This window comes from Copadichromis virginalis, linkage group LG22, assembly GCF_057382275.1.
Source record: "Copadichromis virginalis isolate Kocher_CV1m ecotype Utaka linkage group LG22, C_Virginalis_male_GT1.1, whole genome shotgun sequence".
NCBI classification, from domain to species: Eukaryota; Metazoa; Chordata; class Actinopteri; order Cichliformes; family Cichlidae; genus Copadichromis; species Copadichromis virginalis.
Window position 1 is genome coordinate 4,606,426 of NC_140638.1, and position 23,649 is coordinate 4,630,074.

Genomic DNA, 23,649 nt, shown 5'->3' on the forward strand with positions numbered 1-23,649 from the left:
CCTCTGCTTGTCCACTGCTACTGTCCGGTTGCCAAAAAAGTACTAATTGACAGTTCTGATAGAAAGGTGTCGCAGTGCAGCATTTTGTTGTGTGAAAGGGTGCATAGCCACAGACCAGGGTGTCCATTTAAGATAAGATAAGATAAGATAGAACTTTATTAATCCCTCGGGTGGGTTCCTCTGGGAAATTCGACTTCCAAAAAGCACAGCAACGACCGAAGTTACAGTTACAGAATTGTTTATATATATATATATATATATATATATATATATATACACACACACACACACACACACACACACACACACACACATATATAAATACAGAGACAAATATAAATAAAATATACAAAGGGGATAAATAGAATAAATAGGAATAAAAAATAAAAATACAAGTGAATTGCACATTTCAAGTATTGAGTCTATTGCACTGTTGACTATTTACAAAAAGTATTGCACAAGGTATTGTACAGTGAGGTGAAGAGGCACTACAGCTTAGTTGTTCCCCCCTCCTTTGTCCTGCTGTCTCCCCTCCCTCTCCCCTCCAGAGAGGAGTTAAACAGTTTGATGGCGTGTGGGACAAAGGAGTTTTTAAGTCTGTTAGTTCTTGTCTTTGGGAGAAGCAACCTGTCACTGAACAGACTCTTCTGGTTGTTAATGGCCGTGTGCAGAGGATGCCTGGCATTGTCCATAATGTCCATCAGTTTCTTTAATGTCCTTTTCTCTGCCACTGTCACCAGAGTGTCCAGCTTCATGCCGACCACAGAGCTAGCCTTCCTGATGAGTTTCTCCAGCCTGGATGAGTCCCTCTTTGCTGTGCTGCTCCCCCAGCACACCACAGCATAGAAAAGTACTCCAGCAACCACCGACTGGTAAAACATCCTCAGGAGCTTCCTGCAGATGTTAAAAGACCTCAGCCTCCTGAGGAAGTACAGTCGGCTTTGGGCTTTTTTATACAGGTGCTCTGTGTTGCATGACCAGTCCAGTTTATTGTCCACCCACAGCCCGAGGTACTTGTACTTGTTGACCACCTCCACCTCCTCCCCCTCTATCTGAACCGGCAGTGGACCTTCTCTGGACCTCCCGAAGTCCACAACCAGTTCCTTAGTCTTTGAGGTGTTGAGTTGCAGGTGGTTTGTGTGACTCCATGCGACAAAGTTCCTCACCAGACTTCTGTACTCCTCTTCCTGATCATCCCAGATACACCCCATGATGGCCGTGTCATCTGCAAACTTCTGAATATGGCATAATTCAGAGTTGTAGCAGAAGTCAGAGGTGTACAGGGTGAAGAGAAGAGGGGACAGCACAGTTCCCTGTGGTGCTCCTGTGCTGCTGACCACGTGATGTCCTTCAGCCTGACGTACTGTGGTCTGTCGGTGAGGTAGTCGGAGATCCAAGCCACCAGGCAGGGGTCCACCTCCATCCTGTTCAGTTTTTCTTGAAGCATACAGGGCCGGATGGTATTAAAGGCACTGGAAAAGTCAAGAAACAGGATCCTGACCGTGCCTTTTCCCTCATCCAGGTGTGAGTGGGCTCTGTGTAGGAGGTACAGGATGGCATCCTCCACTCCGACACCCGCCTTGTATGCAAACTGTAGTGGGTCCTGGGCATGTTGTACCTGTGGTCGGAGGAAGTTGAGGAAGAGCCGCTCTAGAGTCTTCATAAGATGTGACGTCAGTGCCACCGGTCGGAAGTCATTCAGCTCATTGGGCCGGTTCTTTTTGGGGACCGGGACGATGCAGGATGTCTTCCATAGGGCGTTTTAACCCCTGTCCGCCACCAAAAGTGCCAACAATGCCGAAGCCAATAAAGAAAGTGGTCTCATCTGGTGAAACACTTTTGTGGTTTTTTTTTTCTTGTCAAGGATGGCTGGCTGCATGAGTGTCACTTATCTGGGGAACACTTGGCACCTGGCAGGCAGTATGATGCTTTGGAGCCAGACCATTCTCCTTCCGAACGCGTAACATACCGACAAAATGTCACATCCCGAGGCCTCCCTCAGGAACGCGAAAGGTAACCTTCCGCCCACAGCGAAAAAGCAAAAGCAGTTAAAAATTAAAACTACCACTCAAAAAGGAGGGAAAGAAGTGGGTGAAATGACGATAGGGGTCCCACAACACCAGGACCAAAAGGCCAATATGAGTAATGACTCTTTGGAACACACATATCCCCACTATTTTAATCTAAATGTGAATTTCCACCTGAGTGGTAATGACAGTGAAGGCAGTGGAGCTGCTGATGAACTCAGATACGCGTGGACGGGGCAGTTTGGATTAAGTGCGAGATGAGCGGAGGGTGGGGCGATTGCATACGCCAACGTACCTTCGAGCATGGATAAGCCGCAAGTTGCAGGGCTGGAAAATCCGAGCTAACAAGCCCGTGGTTTTCCTAGGGGATTCAAATCTCAATAGAGTGCCCCCTTTTAGAAATGGAGAAATTGTCACGATTCTGGGTCTCTGACCCAGCGTTTTCAGTTTACATTTTGAGTTCTTAAGTTATCCCTTTAAATTTTGAGTAACAGGATTATCATTTGGTTTTCTCAAGTTTAGTTTAATTATGTTTCTTGCCTTCTTGTCCATGTTGTTAAGTTTGTATTGTTGTGTCTGCGTTCCATGCCGTTTCCTGTTTTATTGTGAAAGTCCCTGCCCTATGTGCAGATTTGCTTCCCCTTGTCTCGTTAGGTCTGATTTGTCCCAGCTGTGTTCCCACCTGTTCCCCCATCTCCTCATTCCCTTTGTTCAGTGTCAGGTCATCTGTTGTTCTCGTCCTGTTTCCATGTCTCCAGAGTTTTCCATGTTCAGGTTTTTACCACGTTCAAGGTTTTGGTTCAGCGTTTAGTTTCCACCCCCAGTGTGTATTTGCTTTTTGTTTTGTACCTTTTTATCAGCCTAATTAAATGGCTGGCCTTTTGTTATATTCAAGTTTTCTTCTGTTTGAACCCCTCAAACCAAGAAATATAGTCCCTGTTTTAACTTCTTTTTTTTTTAGGTATTTTCCAACAAATTGGATACACTCTTTCAGTTGTTTGTGAGATAAAAATGCTAAAAATAAAAAAGGGAATTAGCTGTGAATAAAATTGGATTATCACCTTAATCTGTTTTCCCCAACACTATCGTTCACCATCATATAAACTTGTTAAGCTATAAAGGGGAAATGAATGTGAAATATGATTTAAATGAATTTCATCCTCAGTAGTTAGAATCACTCAGTGTTTAGGGGAAAAGAGGAAATTGAATTCAGAGACTGTACTTTTGCTCAGCATTCACTACAACATACATCCTATCATATGAACATCAAATCAGGATTTTCTCTGTGTGAATCAAAAAGCACTTAAGTTTGACTAACAATAAAGACTGCCAACAGACCAAGCACAGGGAGAGATAAGTACTGACCTCAGCAGTAAAAGGCTCACTCATCAATCATACATACTCAGATAGTCCTCTCTAGATAAAAGAATGATAAACATGTCTACAGCTATAGTATCTGGGTATAATCAGCAAATTTCAGTACAGTGAGACCCAGGAGAAAACTCCCTGTTCAGCCTGTTTTATTTGGACCAGTGACCACAATGCTAAAGATCAATATTTTGGCATTATATTTCTTGAAACATGCCCATTCTGGTACAATAAGTCTCCACAAATGAAATATAAAAAAGCATAAATCGAATTCACATTTCTCTTACTGACACCTGTGAGTGTTTTGAAATTTCGTGATGAGTATTTCAAGGTTCTGAGGATCAGAAAAGTTGGAGCTGTACTTTAAACCTTCATGCCACAGGTACTGCAGGAAGCCATCTAAATCCCCAGCCTCAGAGGAGGTAGCGTGCGTACGCCTCGCATGCTAAGGCGTTCCTAATGAGGCAGATGGCTTCAACAACTCTCTCCAGCTTGACTATGATTTCACCATGTGGAGGGGGCTCAAAGCTACTTTAATCACAGAACATGACAAGGTCCTGAAGCAGAAATGCTGAGTGTTGTGTAAGCTGGCTGACAACTTTGTAAATTCAACATGAGTGTCAGATTTTACTTTGTTTATTGTGTCTTCTGTCCCATCTTCTTTCAATTTTTAATAAGGCGCTCTTCTTTCTCCTTCCCGGTTTCATTAGACTTTCTAATTCTACCTTTCTTCTTAATAATTCCCTCTATCCACCCTCTCTATCTTCTCTCTGTGAGAAATTTATCCCGGCTCCGTGTTTTCTAATTTATTCATTTCTCTTTGGTCCACACAAAGACGTGATATGTAAATTACTTTCTTACGAGTAGGAGGATTTGTATGCGATGTGTGTGCATGTGTTTGCATGTCTGTGTGTGTGTACTTATGGTCTTGTATGCACATGAACGTGCACTTATTAAAAATGGGATTCAGGCAATTAAGATGCAGTTTGAAAATTTGAAAATGGAATCCAGTGCCTTTTGATTTTAGAGCTTGCACACCGCTCGAGCTGAAATTTCAGAGAGAGGACCAGCTGTCTTGTTTTCACAACATCAGTGGGTCCAAGGACATTTTTACAGTTTGTTTTAGGGACATGAAATAGTTGCATCCATCCAGGGGCCAAAACAAAGTTTCCTCTATGAATATAATGTAAGTGGTTACAGTTACGTTCAGACAGTTGTTAGGTGAACAGACTTTGTCATATAAAAGTGCCAATTAACTTTATAGTACGAGGCATAAATGGATAAATGTCCTCCTAAGTATATAAATAACATTACAAACTGAGATTTGTTTGGGTATTTCTGAGATGCTACAAAAATAAGAGGCAGTTTGAGAATTATGCTGCAAGCGAACTCCATCAATGTCTGTCAATTAACCAATATTGCTGCCTCTTCTTTAATGAAACTCTCTATTTCCCCTCCAGCTAATGTCAGGACTGATGAATTTGATTTCCGATGAAGTGGTCATGTCCCTGACAGATTGGCGCTGATGCTTTTTTGTAATACTCGGCCAAGATACGGTCTCAGATGTGGATCTAGTTCAGACTCGGGCGAAAATGTACTGACATACGTTTTGAATAAAACATGAAGCAAGCTTGATTTGTCTTATCTTATAAGACAACACGTGCACTTTTTGAAGCTGTGCTTGAGTTGAACAGAGTGGAAAAAATGTATTAGGGATGCTTTGCTTGTATTGATTCACGGTGCCTTTGCATAATTAAAGTCTAAATTCAATAAAGTATTCTGATTCTGATAACTTTTCGTTTTCAAGCCTTTGTATCTGGTTTTAACTGATTTTTTCTGCTTTGTCAGTAACAGTTAGAATCACCACTTTTACCTGGATGTAACTTTTTGGTTTATATAACATGCTTAAAACACTTTACATCATCACTGTTGCATACAACCCCAATTCCAAAAAAAGCCCGGAAGTGCCGTAAAATGTAAATAAAAACCGAATTCAATGATCTGAAAATCTCAAAGTCATGTTTTATTCACAGCAGTGAATCAAAGACAAATTTGTTGTTTATACAGAGATATTTCAATATCTGATTTAAAAAAATAAATAAATAAATATATATATATATATATATATATATATGTATTTGTAGTACAACGGAGATATTTTAGCTTATTGTGCAGTCAGCCTCTTTTATATTTTATAAGCTTGACACATTCAGGAGCAGCATATGCAGCAATTTTTTTCAATTTATTCACTATAAAGATCATTCATATTCAGCCTACTGCGTGCGTGTCAATACATCCATGGTACAAATTATGTGATAGAAATAGACACGAGTCAAGACGCCGGTTTAGCTTACTAGGATGAGCAGGAGACCATATGCTGTATGGCAGCCAGCCCGGGTTCAAATCCGACCTGTGGCCCTTTGTCTTTCCCTCTCTCTTCCTCTGTTTTCCTGTCACTCTTCACTATATTTATTGAAAAAGGACAAAAAAAAAATTAGAAATAGCCTTTCTGTTCCTTTCTTATCAATGAGATAGATAGATATTTCTGTAGTAATATCACATGAAATTGATTGATCGAAACCTTTTACTGACAATTAATCATTTAATGGAATTATAAATCATTCATGATTTTTAATGGAATATATGTGTAGGTGTGAAGTGGGCAATTTTCACCAACCATTATTTTTGTGTTCCAGTAACACTTTGAGTTACTCAGTGACAGTTTTTCATGTTAGAAGTCTAATCGATCACGTAAGCTCAGCTGAAAAATGTTAAAGACGGAGAAATCTGAGCTAGTCTCCGTCTGGAGCACCGGTGTTTTCGGGTCTCAAAATGCTTCTTAAACATATTCATTTGTGACATCACCAACTTGTTTCTTTCTCATCCAGTTAGAGTCAGTTCCTGGATTGCCTTTATTTCTGAGAACAATCATTCTTGAGTTTCAGAACTTTTTTCTGTTTGTTTTGTTTGTTTTTGACCATTTTGAACTAATCAAACCCACAGAGCCGGATGCTCCAGACACTCCAGTAGTCACATTTATTACTTCTTTAATCAGCACAGCATTTTTAGCTGCACCAGTGTTATTCAAAAAGAGTTGTTTGTTTTTTTTGTTTGTTTTTTTCTAATGATAAATCAGGCTTTTAACATAATTAACAGTCATCACGTAACATCATGTATCACTGGGGCAAAGGAGTGATGGTTACTGAAAACGGGGCAGCTTTGAAGCTTAAAATCTTTAAATTATTTATGATGAGTGATTCTAGGGATCATTCACAAGCGTGATCAATTCACTACTATATTACTTGAAAACACCCCATAGATACTCAGTGTCCTACTAACAACTGTGTTTACCATTTGACATTACTCTACAGTGAAATGTTAAAAATGCAGGATACAGCTTCAGGGAAGCCACTTTTCCTTATTTTCCCTTTTTCTTAGTCACTCACCGACTTCATGTATATGGCAAAGGTTTCAAATAATGAGGCAGCATCAAAGGTAGCACCCTTTGATCACCTTTTGAATTCCAACACTTGTAATTTTCATCTGGAACATCCCCTCAAGTCCGATTTCTAACTTGAACATGCGGAGTCCCCACGACTTAACAATCCAACAGTAAAGGTAAAAAGTAGGAAAACTGTGAAACTTGTAATCTTTGCTGCTGCTGCTGCTAATGTGTGTGTGCGACTCACTAAATAAGCCATACACAGACTCTATCCATGAGCATGATGCAACAGCAAGCGCATCGCTAAACATATCGTGCTTTTCTTTGCCTGTCCAACTCAACTCAGGAGTGACTTCACTCTCAATTCCAAAATCTGACTTCCAAGGTTAATGGAATCCAGTATAAATACAACAGTCCCATCGATCTAATGTTAAAATCTTCTGTTTGCCATGGGCAGCCAGTCAGAAGAAAGTTATTGTAAATGAGGAGGAGCCTTCAAAGGAGGGGTGACAGTGGATGAAGTGCACCCAGTATAGGCCCAGAATAAGATTAAAGCAACATAATGTTACCCTGTTTTTAAAGCTTCTGTATAAATATCGTTTATTGTGATTATAATTATTGTGAAAATCATATGAACAGGGGCATAATTTCCAGGGGTTTAGGGGGGTCATGACCCTCCAAAAATCAGACCCAACCAATAACCCCCCCCCCCCCAATAAAATTATGAATTATCTTGCATAAAATGGCTGTTGATTTTCTTTACTCATTTCAGTTATTACCAACAAAATAGTTGCATGTTTAATCATCTTGAAATTTACCCAGATTTATTTATTTAGACAGAGATCTTGACCCCCCATGTTCAGCACAAAGTCACGCTGATGCATATGAAGCTACTCTCAGTCTACAAACACAAATATGGAGTTTGGAGTGAACATAATGACCATTTTAGTCACAGCAGATTTATTTTGAGCTCTGTTCACATATTTATATCCAACTTTGATAAAACTGACTATATTTTCTTCAAAGCAGAGCAGTGAAAGGAAATTCTGCCCGCTTTACTAAGAATAGAGAACAGGTTCTATATGCAGTGTACACTATATTTAAGCCTTATCTGCCTCGTGAGCCTTCTCCATCTCCTGCTGCGTAGTATTATTGTATTTTTATTTTTTATTCCTATTTATTCTATTTATCCCCTTTGTATATTTTATTTATATTTGTCTCTGTATTTATATGTGTGTGTGTGTGTGTGTGTGTGTGTGTGTGTGTGTGTGTGTGTGTGTGTGTGTGTGTGTGTATAACAGTTCTGTAACTGTAACTTTGGTCGTTGCTGTGCTTTTTTTGGAAGTCGAATTTCCCAGAGGAACCCACCCGAGGGATTAATAAAGTTCTATCTTATCTTATCTTATCTTATCTCTTATTATGAGCAACTTAAGTCAGGTCATACAGAGGTTTTATATATCCTCAGAAAATGATGTGACTACTTCATTAGCACCACTTTGATTTAATTGAGTTCGACTTGATTCTTATGGCACTTTTAAATCACAGACTATTATTTTTAGCAAGCTGGGTCCATTTTCCTGCTCAGTGGAACTACAGCATATCCTCATAGCCTCTCTGGGGCTCAAACAGACTCCTTTCAGTCATAAGTTCACCTCTTTAACCTCTGTGCAATTCATCTTTATAAAGTTGTCACAGAGATGAACAAGAAGGAGAGACTGTGCAAGATGACTGAATTCCCCCTGAGGTACGTGTGTCTCAGCCATTTTTCTCCTGCAGTTTCTCTCGGTTCCCGCTCTTGAAAAAAAGCAATACCCAGCACTGTTCTCTTTTCCAGTCTTTTGTCGCCCGCTCCCCTGATGCTGCTGCTCAGGATGTTTATAGATCTGAGGAAATCTGAGGGGATCTGACAGCCATGGGGAGATTCAGGCGAGAGCAACCGAAATGGAGAAGCCTCGACTGGAGAGATGGCTATAATGGAATCACTCACCGCCTCTGTGGAATAATGATCACAATTAGTGGTGAATAAAGGGGAGATTACTGAAGGAGCGGCTGCTCTTTAGAGGAAGTCTTGTTTTCAGCAGCCTGCTGTCAGTTCAGGGCTCAAACATGTTGTACAAAAAAAGACATTTATTGTGTCATTAAATAGTTTATAAATAGGTCATCTTTCTCTTAACCAAGGCCATCTAGATCAGTTGCTCAGTTTAATGTCTGGTGGTTGTTTTCCTCACATTTCTGACCAGCTGAAAAGAAGCCCAGACAGAGAGTTTTCCATCCACCAACATTAGATCTCGCTGCCTCTCTCGTGTGTTCACTTCCCTTTGATATGAGGCATCAAAAATGGACTACACTGGATTTGGGGGTTTTGAAGTTCACATTTTCAAACAGAATCTTCTTACTGCCACCTGGAGCTGCCAACTTGTAAGCTACTTTTACTGTCTCCTCAAACCACTCCAGGACCCCTATAGACCAATTATTGTCCACTCTGTACAACAAATATATAACTTTGGTTTCAGGAAAAAGTTTTAAAAATGAGAACAAGAGTACGTTCCCTCAATCAGAATACTCACATTAGTGCACATGCTGCAGAACACTTTGCACTATATGCGAGTCGTAGAACATGAGCAGTGCAAGTTGTGCTCTTACTCTGGAGTTTGGTTGTTCCCTCCACGGTTGTATTGGGAGAAAATGCAAACACACCCTCAATAAGCACAAATATTTGACCACAAAGCATGCAGTTAATTTGATATGCTGCTTAGCGATACTGGTGACACTGAAAGCAGAGCCAATAAGAACCCAATGAGACTTGATAAAGAGACAAACTGTTATTTTAATAATGGAATTGGAATCACTAAGTTCTTATGAATTTGCATCCTTACTTATAACATATATGTAGATATATTGGTAAAAACACAAATCACTGACAGCACCATCAGCACTGGGAATGTATGCATTCTGCTGCTGGCAGAAGACTTTCTTGTGGTCCAACATCTAAACAAAATAATGTACAAACTCATTTTTTTGAGTGCAATAAGTGCTGGATTATGGTAGTGCACTGCAAAGCTGCAGGTTATGTGCAAGCGTGTGAACACATACTTTTACTAAAAACACTGGAATAAGTTAAGTAGAGACAAATGAAGTTTTGAGTTTGAGTATTTCAATAAGTACTCTATAAAGCATTGGTGTAGGCAGACAGCACTTTATTATTAAGCAGCAAGTCAGAGAAATAAATAAGGTTTAAGGTAGGCTATAGGGTGGGAGTGTATTATATAACAATTATACTTTTCTAAGAGTGCATATTCCATTTTTCTTTTGTTAGTGCTAGACACCATAGCAATAAATCATAAACTATCATGACTGTCCTGTTTAAATAAGTGAATAAAAAAATGCCACAAAATGACAATATTTATTATAAAGAAAAAAAGTGAAGTGATGTTATTAGAAAGTGGCAAACATCTATGCAGTGAGGAGACCAGGGCTGAATGAAACTCGTCACATTACAGAAGATCATCATCTTTAAACTTTACCAACCTTACCAAGTCATTGTTATGTAACCTTTATTTTAGGATGTAAAGCTGTCTTTTTCTTTTTTCCTCACTAAAGCTAAATATTCATGTAACATGAATACATTTGACACTCCAGTGTGATCCTGTTTGCCCACAGCTCTGTGTGGATTTACGTGCAGGTATGATGATAAAAGAGAAATGAAAGAGTCTCAGTAATCCTGAAGAGGAAAACATCTTCTGTTTGAGTGGATGACGTAAAGCTGTGTGAATGTAAAGGAACCTTCAGTCACAGCATGAGTCAGTCAGTGGTCAGCTACTGTTAATGGCACTGCTGCTGGGTGTACAGTGTGATATTAGAGATTAAACCCTATAGCTTCCTGTTCCCTACCTCCGAGGCCACCCTTTCTACTCTTAAATGCTATTTTGATTATGCTTCTTAACATTTAGTTTGTCATCATCTCAGGAGGTAGGCGGTGTTTAGCACAGCAGGACTTTTCTCACAATGTCAGGTAAGCTGGCAATGACAAAAGTGATTTAGCAGACAGAGCAGATGAACATTTACTGCACTGTGAAAAAAGCACAAGTTCATTCTCAAACAGGTCCAACATGCCATTTTTGATCAGTATATTTGTACAAGAATGGTATTGGATGGACATATATTTTTATTTTATTATTATTTTTGTTATTTCAGCTTCCTTTGCGGTTTGTGACCCAAACGTGGGACTGGATACTATAGGACAGCAATGTATTCAAACACGAGACCCAGAGTTAGTAAGAACAATTGGCACAAATGAAAACCTTTCCAGTTTTAACTGATCATGAAGTTACAAAATCTGATGTTTAAGCTGCTTTAGGCTGCCTGCAGACAAATCATCATCTTCCATGCAAACTATGGGTAACTGCGGCAACGGGTGAGTGATTAAAGTGATCACAAGGATTTTTTTGGAGTAGCTCCCTCCTTACCGCCAGTTTCACCTAGCAACGGCCCGAAACTTTTAACAACCAGTCCCGAGCCATTTGGGGAATACAAATGTTTTATTAGCGACCAGAGCTTGCCAGGATGTTGCAACCAGTATCTAGGCCTGTGTGACTGAGGCTTTAGTGTCTGTACATCTTTTAGCCCACTAACACACCAGCTACACTTTTCATGCTGTGTCTGAAATAATCATTGTCTGACCATAAATTTAAAAAAGAAATCTCTGAGCATACTGATGTTACTGCAAAGTAACATCAAGCAACTCTAAGTCTCTAAGTAAGTCGTTGACAGCTTGTAGATTTTGAGTTGTCAGACTTTATCAACGTAACTACATAACATAGCAAAAAATAAATAAAAAATAAAAATCCCACCTTAACCCATATTAGCACTACAGCATTTGGTCTTGACAAGTGTTGGTCTTGCCGCACTGCCCTCGTCTCAGACGTGACAGGAGTGACATTATCTTCTGGTTCTATGACATGTCTTTAACCTCTGGGTGGTCTTGGGTCGATTTGTGCCATTTTTCATTGTTCATTTACACGCCATTTGCACTGTGTTGAATGAAATATAGCGAAAGTCTGCAAAAAAAAGTTCGGTCACATTTACTGTTAAAATTTCAGCATGACTTTAGCTTCAGTGGCTAAGCTACAGACAAACTTACACTATCGGTCCTAGTGGTCGATTTGTGCCCCATTGAAACCCATTATAAACGCTATTTTTCACGGCAAAAAAATTACGGTCAAATCGATCGTGATCGGTTATGTTTCCGTTTCCGTTTGCAGTACTGGCCTTAGAGTTGTAATTTTTTTATTTGTCCACCGGGTGGCGCCCTTGCTCCACATTTGACCCCGGGCTGGAAAACAGCGGGCTGCTTAAACAGACCTGCGGGAAACGAAGCCTCATTTCCGGCGTGCAGCAGCGGCTTCGCCCGCTGATCGGGCGGGACCATTTTCGGCCCCTAGGACCGTTTGAGGGTGCATTTTTTTTTTAATCAACAGGAAATGACGTATTTGTTGTGACGTGGTACCGGACGTGTGTGTTGGAAAAAGGGGTCCGACGCAACATGCCCCGGTCATCGTCGGGAGTTAACCCGGGAGGATGCACTGATTTCGGCCTAGAGGAGGAGCATTTGCCGCCTGGAGACCATTTTCTGGTCCTGAAAAAAAAAAAAAAAAGGCGATCGAAATGAAGGTTGGTGCCAATCTTTAGTCCATCTAAAGGCCTAATTATAATAACAATCAAATATTACTTCAAATGTTTTTTTTTTTTTAATATTTCGTTTTGTTTTGGGGGGCTAAAAAAAACGGTGCGCTCATGTAATTAAACTGCGATTAAAAGGGTTAAAACCCCCGAAATATAATTAAAACTTTACATGGATAGTTCAGGGAGAAGTAGTTTTAAAAGATTGGCTAATTTAAAGTGGAATAAAATATTAATATATAAATTTTTTATAGCACTTTTTTGGGCGTGGTCGATTTGTGGCTCTAGGTCCGATAGTGTATGCATTTTTCTAGGACCCCCCAGAGGTTAAACACATCTCACATTCAATTTTGCTTTATTTATTTTTATGTTTATTTATTTATTTATTTTCACTTCATCACCAGGTAGCTGCAGGCACAGAGTTCAGAGTGAAAAAAGCTGCCTTTGTGAGGAAAATGTCAAATGTGCACAAAAGGATGTCTACGCATGTGGCATATATCGACGTCGTTTCAAATACTGTGTCAAACTGCTTAAAACAAGCACAATTGACAATGTGCTACAACGATAGTGTAGTTTTAGATGCTGATAGCAGTGTAGCTGTCAGAATCTTTAAGAATCAGAAGCTGCTGCGGTGTGACCTGCTTTCTTTTAAAATGAGATGGCAGTCTGTGCTGGGGTACCACTGAGCTGAATTCAATATAAATTCATCAAGATTCTGCTGAACACATAATGGCCGCAGTAGGATGACGTTTGTGTCAACTTTTATGATATGAGATATGAAAGAGGTATGCACTGAAACACCTAATGCCCTAAATTGAAAGCACAGAATTGTCCTTATTTTTCTGTCAGAATTGATCAGTATGACAGCTCGTACTAGTAATCCAATGGTCTGATCTGTAGTAATCTGTGGCCACAAAGGAATGAGGCTTTTCCTGAGGTAATGCCCTTTTTAATCGATCAGATGTAGACCTAGGCATCTGGGTATTGATTGTTTGGTCAACACTAAAACATGAGGCACACTTTCATGTTCAGTAAACACAAAATTTAACAGAAATACACACTCAGATATACACACACTCACTGTATATATTAAACTTTATTCATGTGACACACTACAATAATCAACTTTTCTTTTGTCAGCTCATCATTGATCTAATAATATACAGGGTGGGCCATTTATATGGATACACCGTAATAACATGGAAATGGTTGGTGATATTAAAGTCCTGTTTGTGGCTCATTAGTATATGTGAGGGGGCAAACTCCTCAAGATGGGTGGTGACCATGGTGGCCATTTAGAAGTCGGTCATCTTGGATACAACTTTTGTTTTTTTCCATAGGAAGAGGGCCATGTGACACATCAAACTTATTGGTAATGTCACAAGAAAAACAATGGTGTGCTTGGTTTCAACGTAACTTTATTCTTTCATGAGTTATTTACAAGTTTCTCTTTGTTCACAGCCATTGACATGTCGAAGAGGTTAACACGTGAGGAGCGGATCGAAATTGTGTTGATATCTGGTGAACGCAGTAACCGGGTCATTGCAGCAGATTTCAATAGGAAGAATTGTTGGTGATGTAATATCCAACGGTGTATCCATATAAATGGCCCACCCTGTATAGTCTAATGCAGGGGTCTCAAACTCCTGTCCTCGAGGGCCTACTAATTGTATTCAGGTGTGTTGCTACAGGGACACATGGAAAAGGACACCGGCCCTTGAGGACTGGAGTTTGAGACCCCTGGTCTAATGTCACATCTTTTTTTTTTTTTTTTAATGTGGTCATAATAAATGAATAAATAATCATCTGCTAAAGCAGTGTTTTCCAACCACTATGTGCTGTGAGAAATGATCAGGTGTGGTCAGGTATACTGGGGACAAACCGAGCCAATACCTGGTGCGCAGGGAAAAATTCTCAATATACTTTCTGCAACATTTTTATTTGGTGATGTGCCGTGTGATTTTTCTATGGTAAATAAATGGTAAATGGCCTGCATTTGTATAGCGCTTTTCTAGTCCAAAGCGCTTTACACTACATTCAGTCATCCACCCATTCACACACACATTCACACACTGGCGATAGCAAGCTACATTGTAGCCACAGCTGCCCTGGGGCGCACTGACAGAGGCGAGGCTGCCGGACATAGGCGCCACCAGGCCCTCTGACCACCACCAGTAGGCAAACATGGGGTTAGTATCTTGCCCAAGGATATTTGACATGCAGCCAGGATGCAGCCTGGGATCGAACCACCGACCTTCTGATTAGTGGCTGACCTGCCCTGCCACCTGAGCTACAGCCACCCCATTTCTAATGTGAAACAATAAGGTTGGGACACACTGATATAAAGAAGTTGTTACTGAGTTAATCCAATAGCACAGGTTCAGTGTTATCTGTGCACCAGTCTCTTCATAACACATTGCACAAACAATGCCGCTGTACAGAAAAGGCTGAGGTTAAAAATTAATATTCATTTAATCAATAACGCAATCACTGTAATCTGCAGAGTAATCAAAAGTGACTCAAATGGGGAAAAAAGGGAGAAGGTTAGTAGTGAAGAAGGTAGTGATTGAATAAAGCATACTGGATAGTGAGGACTAATAGAATGAGTGACTCTTGGGCATTTAGACAAGTCCTGTGTCTAATCAGAGTACAAACTAATAACATGTCTGCTGCTAAAGACACAGGAGGATGAAAGGCACAATGCCAACCCTCCCTCTGTTTTATTCCATCACTCATCTCGTCCCCCAGCACATTGAGGCACTCAACGGCCTTAACAAGCTCTCCCACGACATTTACTGGAGCTTAATGGATAGAAAATGTGTGTCTAAGTGTGCAGCGTCTGTGTGCTTTTCTCTGATAATGAACAGATGCCTTTGACTTACTTATGAGTTTCTTAAAGCCACATCTTTAAAAGAAAGGGAGTTTTAAAATTATTTGACAACCTTTGATGTACAAATAACAGCAGCTATAGTGGTTCTCTCAGTGCTAATGCAGACACAACCTTTGGCTTTTTGAAGACTGTCACAAGGCAAGATTTCCACATATGTAAAGTTTATTAAAAATAACACATTTGCTCTCACTGTACCCAAGCTGTAAGGGGATTACTGTAAAGTGTGGTAATCTAACCCAGATTTAAATATGCAGATATCACTTGAAGACTACAGTAGATAAACAGACTCTTAATTTGCCAATTAAAGTAAATTTCAATGAAATATAGTTCGTCTTTGAAATAATGAGGGCTCTTGAGATGGATGGCTGTTTTGAAGTACATTAAAATGGCCAGGAAAACTTAACAAAGTGACATCAAAGCTACTTCACGGACGACAGGATGTGAAGTTCTGCATTTCATGTCTTTGTATCCACAGTGTCTTGAAGGGAGACGTAATAAGAAAAAGCTTACTTTGCTGCAAACAGCCCTGATTTCTGTCTAGTTTTCACATTTTAACAACACATTTTGAAAGTTGCCAAGTTTTCACACTTGTTAGTCTGAATAAAAATCCAAGAAGACTCACCTGGTTTGAAGGTTTTGTTTACTTTTGGCAAGACTAGACTATACTCTTTCCCTCTGTTCCAAGTCTAATCTAATCTAATCTAATCTAACATTTTTGAAATCAAACCTTTTGAAACCAGAGTTAGAATAAGAAAAGTTAATAAAGCCCAATGTGCAGCTGTGATGATTTGAGCTGAAGAGGGTAAAACTAAATTGGAAAAAACTCAAGATGAATTAAAACTAATTACAACCTAATATAAGCCAGCTCCAGTACCACAGCTGTAGCACCTCATGGTACTGCATTTCCCTTCACATTAGAGTTCACATGTTTTATCTTTTATCATTAATAACAATGGAAAAGGAGGAAAAACACACACGCTCACAAAAAGAACACCTTAGCTTTAATCTGAACCTGGCCCATTATGATGCCACGTTTATAATGAAATGTGGAGAAAGATGATTTGATCTTCAGAAACGCTAAGCATAGAAAACAAGAAGGCATGAGTCTGCAGGAAATGTTCATGTGTTTTGGTGTAATGGAGTAATTCCTCTAATGGTGCAATAATCCAATTTCCAAATAGCCTCTGTCTGCATGTCGCTCTCTAATACTGCATTACTAATGGAGAAGAGGAGCAGATACAAATGTTTGAGGAATAATGTGGCGCTAATGTTTGAAATCCAAGTAAAATTTCAATTCAACACTGCTGTAAACTGTGAAAAACGCTCAAGATTACAATAGTGATAATAGATTCATGTCATGCCAACAAGCACCAAACGAGGCTTACGGAGCGTTTGACACAGTATTATGGCAGCGTGCACACCACAGCCTGTGGAAACATCATTTCTTTTCATTCAGAAAATCTTCCAGCTGGCAAAGCTGCCATGTGAAAATGTAATTTTCCAAACCTCCTGATCTCAGATCTACTATCAGCCAGTGATAAGCTGGAAAGCCTTTTTCTAGGATCCCCATTCAGTAATAGAAGCTCTGGCTCCTGATTAATCGCTTTCTACACTCTCCCTCTCTGATGGCCTGTGATAAAAAAGCAAACAAATTCAAATTGCAGCTGTGAACAACCCAGGAGTTTGTGAATTAAATATGAACAAAGCCTGCCATGTAGGCAGGCGGCTGGGCTAAAGAAGTGACTGACAAGCTGGAGATGTAACTGGAGATGTGGGCAGACAGACAGGCAGGCAGCAGAGATGGGAAGACATTAAACGGGGAGATGGGAAAACCGGCACGACGACAGCCAGACGATGGAGTCATGGGGAGGGGGGGTGGGGCGGCGGGACTGATTGACAGACTCGAGGAGAAGGACGGACGGACGGGCGGGCAGATAGACAGCTGCGAAGGTCGACAGGTTCTCATACAGTGAGATTGCGTTACCCCAGCAACGAACAGCTGATCAGTCACTCACAGATCAGAGTTCAGTTCAATCTTTATTGTCCCCGGGGGACAATTAGGAAGGGCAAACGGGCAGACACATGGACAGGGAGACAGAGGGGGGAGACAGGATGGCAGGGACAGACAAACAAGCAGAGAGACGGTGGCTCAACGCACTGCTGGACATTCAACACACAATCCTGCTGCAGCCATGCCGCACGACACTCTGGTGTTGTCATAACAACTAAAACCCCACATCAACATCGTTACTAGATGTGAGGCATAAATTTAGACGGGATATATAGGATGTTATCTCATATTTGGCAGAGAAACAAGAAAAAGAGCAGGTGACAACGATGAGGAAAACGATGAAAAGTGGGAAGACTGAGCTAAGCAATGCCATCCAACAATATATCGCACCTGGAAGTTCTTCCCATTCAATTTAGTATCAACAAAGTCATTGACAAACTGATGCTAGGCAGCCAGTGCGGTGGAAAATTCACTCCAGGTTGTGGTGGAATACTCTTTCTTGCTTAGGAAGCTTCTTAACTGAGTTAGATGACCTGGAAACATTTAAGTTGCAGTCATGATAAGAGCTTGTTCTATAAACGCAATGCAAATGCAAGCTCTAATAACAGTGTCTATTTTTTCTCCTCTTAAAAACCCCATAATAATCTTCCAAAAAAGGGTAGAAGATATGTGATCCACTATGATTGTTTCTCTCACTGTATTAGCCACTGGGATAGGTTGGCGTTCTAGCCAGGGTGTAACCCCACGTTTTGCCCTCTGACAGCTGGATAGACCCAAACACTCCTCAACCCTAAAATGGATAAATTGTTAAGGAGATGGATGGATGGGTGTGGTTTTCCTCTGATGCACTAGTTTCCAGTGCAAATGAATGTACATCTACAAGCTGCTTTGCAACACAACTCTACCCCAGCTCCTCCTCGCCATGCTGTATCTAACGTGCAGTAGAATCAGCTGCCTGGTATCAGGTTCAACCAAAAAGCAATCCAGGCCAAAATACACATCCATTTATCACATCATCACCCCCTCCCATCCCCTACACCCCTCAACACACCTTTGAAAAGTAAATGATTTTATCCATTTTGTAGTTTAATTGGAAACGTGATAACGCATTGTCCCGGAACATATTTTTCAATTAAGCCATTTTACAGAGGCAGCTGTCATTCGGGGACAATGATGGCGCTATCCGAGCAGACCCACATTTTCAAGCAGAGCAGGTTCACGTAACCGTGCCCAGACAAAGCACACAGCGATTGAACTAGTCAAACAAACTGAACTTTGGCAGTTCGGCGCACTCAGGCACATTACAGATATTCCAGCATGAGTACACCCTTAATTAGTGTCATTGATGCTGGCTCTGTTCTGTACAGGAGGGTCTGGCTGCCGCCTTCTGCTTGCTGTGCAAAACCATGGAAGGGCAAAGAGCATCCAGAACAGAGCAATAATGGCAAATTTAATTAGTGTGGATGGAAATAACGATCTTCTTTCAATTGTAACTCATATTTAGTGTCTGCAAACACTCATGGATGTAAAAGGCAATCACACAGTCTTTTGCAGTTTTAGTCACTTTAGTAAAAAGCAAAAAGGTATTGTTAATAAATGTTAATACAGGATGGATTTATTTTTATAATTTAGGTTTAATATTTAAACACAGTACATTTATTTTTCCTATGTTTTCGTTTTTTGGGACCATCCAGAGGTGGACTAGCTGCTGTGTTTCAGGTCACTGTCCTGCTGCATAACCCTAGTTCACTTCAGGCCACAAACTGATGGCCGGATTCTCTCCTTCAGGATTTTCTGGTAGAGAGCAGAATTCATGGCTCTATTAATTACAGCAAGTCATCCAGGTCCTGAAGCAGCAAAGTAGACCTAGACCATCACACCTCCACCACCATTTGACTGTTGGCATCATTTATTCATGAAATTGTGTGCTAGTTTTATGCAACAGGACTCAGACCTTCCAAAAAAGAATATTTTCTTGGGGATCATCAACATGTTTTTTGAAAGAGGAGATGAGCCTTTGTGTTCCATTTAAACTCAACTTAACCAAGGAAAGTGATTCCTGCAAAAACTGTATTTTTTATTGACTCTGAAAATCTTTAATATTAAAATTTACCTGATGACCTGAAATATTTAAGTGTGACAAATGTGCAAAACAACTAAGAAAACAGGAAGAAAGTATTCGCATTTCACAGCACTGTATCTGTGTTAGTCTGTGACTCTCAATAGAGAGAAACCGAGTGTGTACGCCTTTATGTTTACTCAGCTTCACACTGTATGAAGTGTCATTCTTTTTCATTCCTTACTTCAAGTTATCAGAAAACAACAAAAGGCAATTGCATCTGACAGAACTCTGCACTCCTCGTGAGGAAGAGGACACGCATCTGTGATTTCTGAGTGCTGACACATCTTTTAGTCTAGATGTAGCTGAGGAACAGTTTGAAATTTTCCGAGTTTTTATTGTTTTCCCCATTGAGAGTGCGAGGTTTTGTTTCCCAGGAACCAAATGTGTCAGTGATCTGCTTGTCAACAAGTCTCCACAAATACTACCCCAGTAAATCATATTTTGTATGTACATGAAGAAAAATCAGAAATCAGAAATTCAGAAATCAGAATGGGTTCATTGCCAGATGTTGAGGTTTACAACATTAGGAAATTGCTGCGGTGCTTCAGTGCAGACAATAAATCATACTGATTGTGACGTTTATCCACACCAGGTGTTTTAAAGCTCCACTTGGTAATCTCAGTAGGTGTCACCCACAGTTGTTCTGGGTTGGTAAACCGATGTCACTAAACTCCACAAAGCAGCCTCGTGTTCTGCAGCTCGGGTCTGTGATACTTAAAGGAACCACAAGATAGGAAAAGAAAACAGAAGTCTGTGATTGCTGCTGTTGAGTTCTATTTTGCTCATAAGCCTTGATTCTATTGGTGCAGGCAGAAAAGATTTCCTTTCAGTATCCATACCATTCATCATTTCTCCTCTTGGTCAGGGTTTGTACGTAGCTCATCGCTGGTGTTGTTTGTTGCAAATGAAGCATGTTAAACTGGCTTATTAGATCATCATGTCTGATCTAATGCTGCTTTAACTGATGAAAGCAAATTGCTGAATATATGTTTTTACTGCTATCTCGGTAACATACAGTCAACACGTGTGACAGAAAAAACCAAACTGTGAAGGTGACATGGCTAAAATTACATTTCTAGACTACATTAGACTGACCAGCAGCGGGCGACACCTCTAAATGGAAAATGACTTCTGGTTGTCTAACAAATCCTCAGTGAGCCACTATCCCTCAATTTCACAGTCAGAGTCATGCCTCACTCTTCATATGCAGTTTCAAAAACAACAGGATGGTGATGGTTTTACAACAGGACTTCACTGAGCAGGGACTGACCTCATTTCAACTATGTCCAGCTTTTATATACAATCTTTGTTACTGAGTAACTAAAAGCAAGACTGGAAAAATATATGCTGATGCTGGAGTCATAAGCACTACCTACACTCTGCTCTCATGCATGGTGCCAGGAGATTATAGTAAAAGTATAGATTCTAATCCTGATCCTTACATAGGTACAGCAAATATTAAACAGATTTAGCTTGCCAAATTAGTTTGGCCTTATTCTTCATCTGCTATTTGATTTAGATACTGATGATCCTGATTGACATTTTATCTATAAATTTTGGTTAAACTGTGAGACTGCACTCTCAAAAGCTTCTTCTGTCTTTTTCTTCAGATGTTTACTCACATACAATAGAAAAACCAAACAACAGATAATATTGAGTTTATGTTGTCAAGACGCTCATAGACTTACCCTAATTTTACCAATTCCGGTGTTTGAACCTGCCTTTAGTAAAGAAGATTGCATTAAAATATGCTCATATGAACAAATATAGACAGACTTCTGAAATTCTGACACATATCATGCAGTAATTGGTTGTAATCATAACCAACTGCAAGTGAGGAAAAATAAGTCAAAGTGGCACCTTAAAAACCCTGATTTTGAGTTAGCTGACAAAAACAGAACTAGAGGAACAAAAAACAGAAAAGTGTAAGTCAGACACGCTTACAGTCAATGTTCATGAGTAAACGTCAAAGTGGAGAGGTCAGAAGGCTAATTTGGGATTTGACCTATGAGACTAGTCAATGTCATCGACCGCCACAATGAACTACCCTCACAAAATACATCAGCTGACCTTTGACTGTGGCTGAGTGATGGTGTCTAATGCAGCGTGGAAGTGTAATCTCCCTCATTAACACGTGCTGATTCTCCACTAACAGATGCAGAGTTGCATAGAAGTAGAAACGTTAACAGATACACACACACACAAACACACACACACACACACACACACACAGAAATTCTGCCATCCTCACATTTGGAGCAAAGTGTGCCCAGATGGTTCAGCGACACACAAGCGCTGACTTACCTGAACATACACACACTCTCCCACTTGATTCATACGAGCACCTGTCACGCCCGCCTACAGCTGCACACGCTCCAGCATCCATGTTTACTGCTGCCATACGGCCAATACACAGAGCTATTATAGCAGCACGCTGATGAGCGACAAGGTAATTTCCTCCTCCCTCAGGGCTCCTATGAAGGGAAAAATAAACAATGCATGAATGCCTCTGGGAGTATGATCTGCACAGTCGACCTGAAATTTTTCTCTCATTCCGTTTGCTGCTTGTTTTTTTATGCGCTATCATGTCACAGAGTTGGATAGTTTGCCTTTTCAAGTATGCTTGTTCTATGCAAAATGGGGAAAAGTCATTCTTTTCAGTTTTGATCCAATCACTTTGACAGCAAATTATCATTCAGAGAGGCTCCTTCGCTTTTATATCACATAACCACAGAGCACAATCTCAAACCCACATGGGACAAAGGAAAAGAAAACAATGTAGATGGGCAGCCTGATGCTGCATATCTCTACATATACTGCATGCATCATTTCTATGATGGCAACAAATCAGAAATTATACCACCTAAGCTCACCTGAGAACAACATTCTGGTAGATAAAACATGTAGCCACAATGACATCAGTTCAGTTAAATTCAATTCACAAGATTATTCACAAAACAATTAAGCAATTAAAATGCAATTACCATCATGACAGATGGAACCAAAATATTAACATAAGTCCTTCAACAGTTCATCAATTAAATAAATAGAAGAACATAAAACCTTAACTTTAGCATCATGTCTGCTGACTTTGCATTCCTCTTATGTTATTAAGTTAACAGTAGATTACTGGGTTAACAAGTTGGAGGGATAGAGTGTATGACTGCAACTCAGACACTGACAGCTGCTAATTAGTGGAGAATACTGAAGTTATTCCAGCTGTAATGTTGGGAGCAACATAGGAAAATACTTCCTATAAACAGCCATGGGAACACTAGCTGATGTTGTTGTTGCAGCTTGTTTACGGCACATTACAACAGCTAAGAGTTGAACCTCTGTCAGTGTTGTTACCCGATTATGCTTAGAGTGAGACATAAATTCTATAATAAGGTAGGCATACAGGAGTAAACCCATATATATGGCAGAGAGAGGACAAACTGTTACATCTAGAATAAAGACACAGAATGAAAGGTGAGCAAAAACACTGAGATCATCACGCTGGTTGTATATTCCTACTCATCTGACTGAGTGATTCAGCTGAAAGCATGACACAGTCGGACTCTGCTACACTGTCTGAGCCAAACATGTCATTGCAGTGAAACTTTCAAAGTGTTCCTTTCTCTGCTGCCGTCGGTGTCAGATAAATGTGACCCTCATGCACTTTTCATCAGGACCTGCTTCCCTGGCTGCTTCCACTGAGCTCATCAGGAGTCCTACTTCACATCACATCTGCAACAAATACCCTTTACCCCATTCAGTAGCAGTAGCGTAAAGACTTCCTTCTGCATGAATATTCAGTGTATGGGATACATACCTTAAAAAGGAGTCCCAACATGGACTTGCCAAATACCTCTGCAACCTTTCCTGTTGTGCACAGTAAGCTAAATATATCTTTCTGTCTTGATGGAAATGGTTTAGCAGCTGTGTTTTGTCGCTGGTTTTGCAAATACATCTTATCATGTGTAACACATAAGACGAGGTGCACTCATTAAAGTTTTTGAAAATACCAAATCGTTTTAGCTCATTTCTTCTTTTTTCTCTCACCGTGTTTTTTCCCTCTTTCTTTGCAGTGAGGCTGAAGTGATTCCTCTGGCATGTAAACAACTTTTG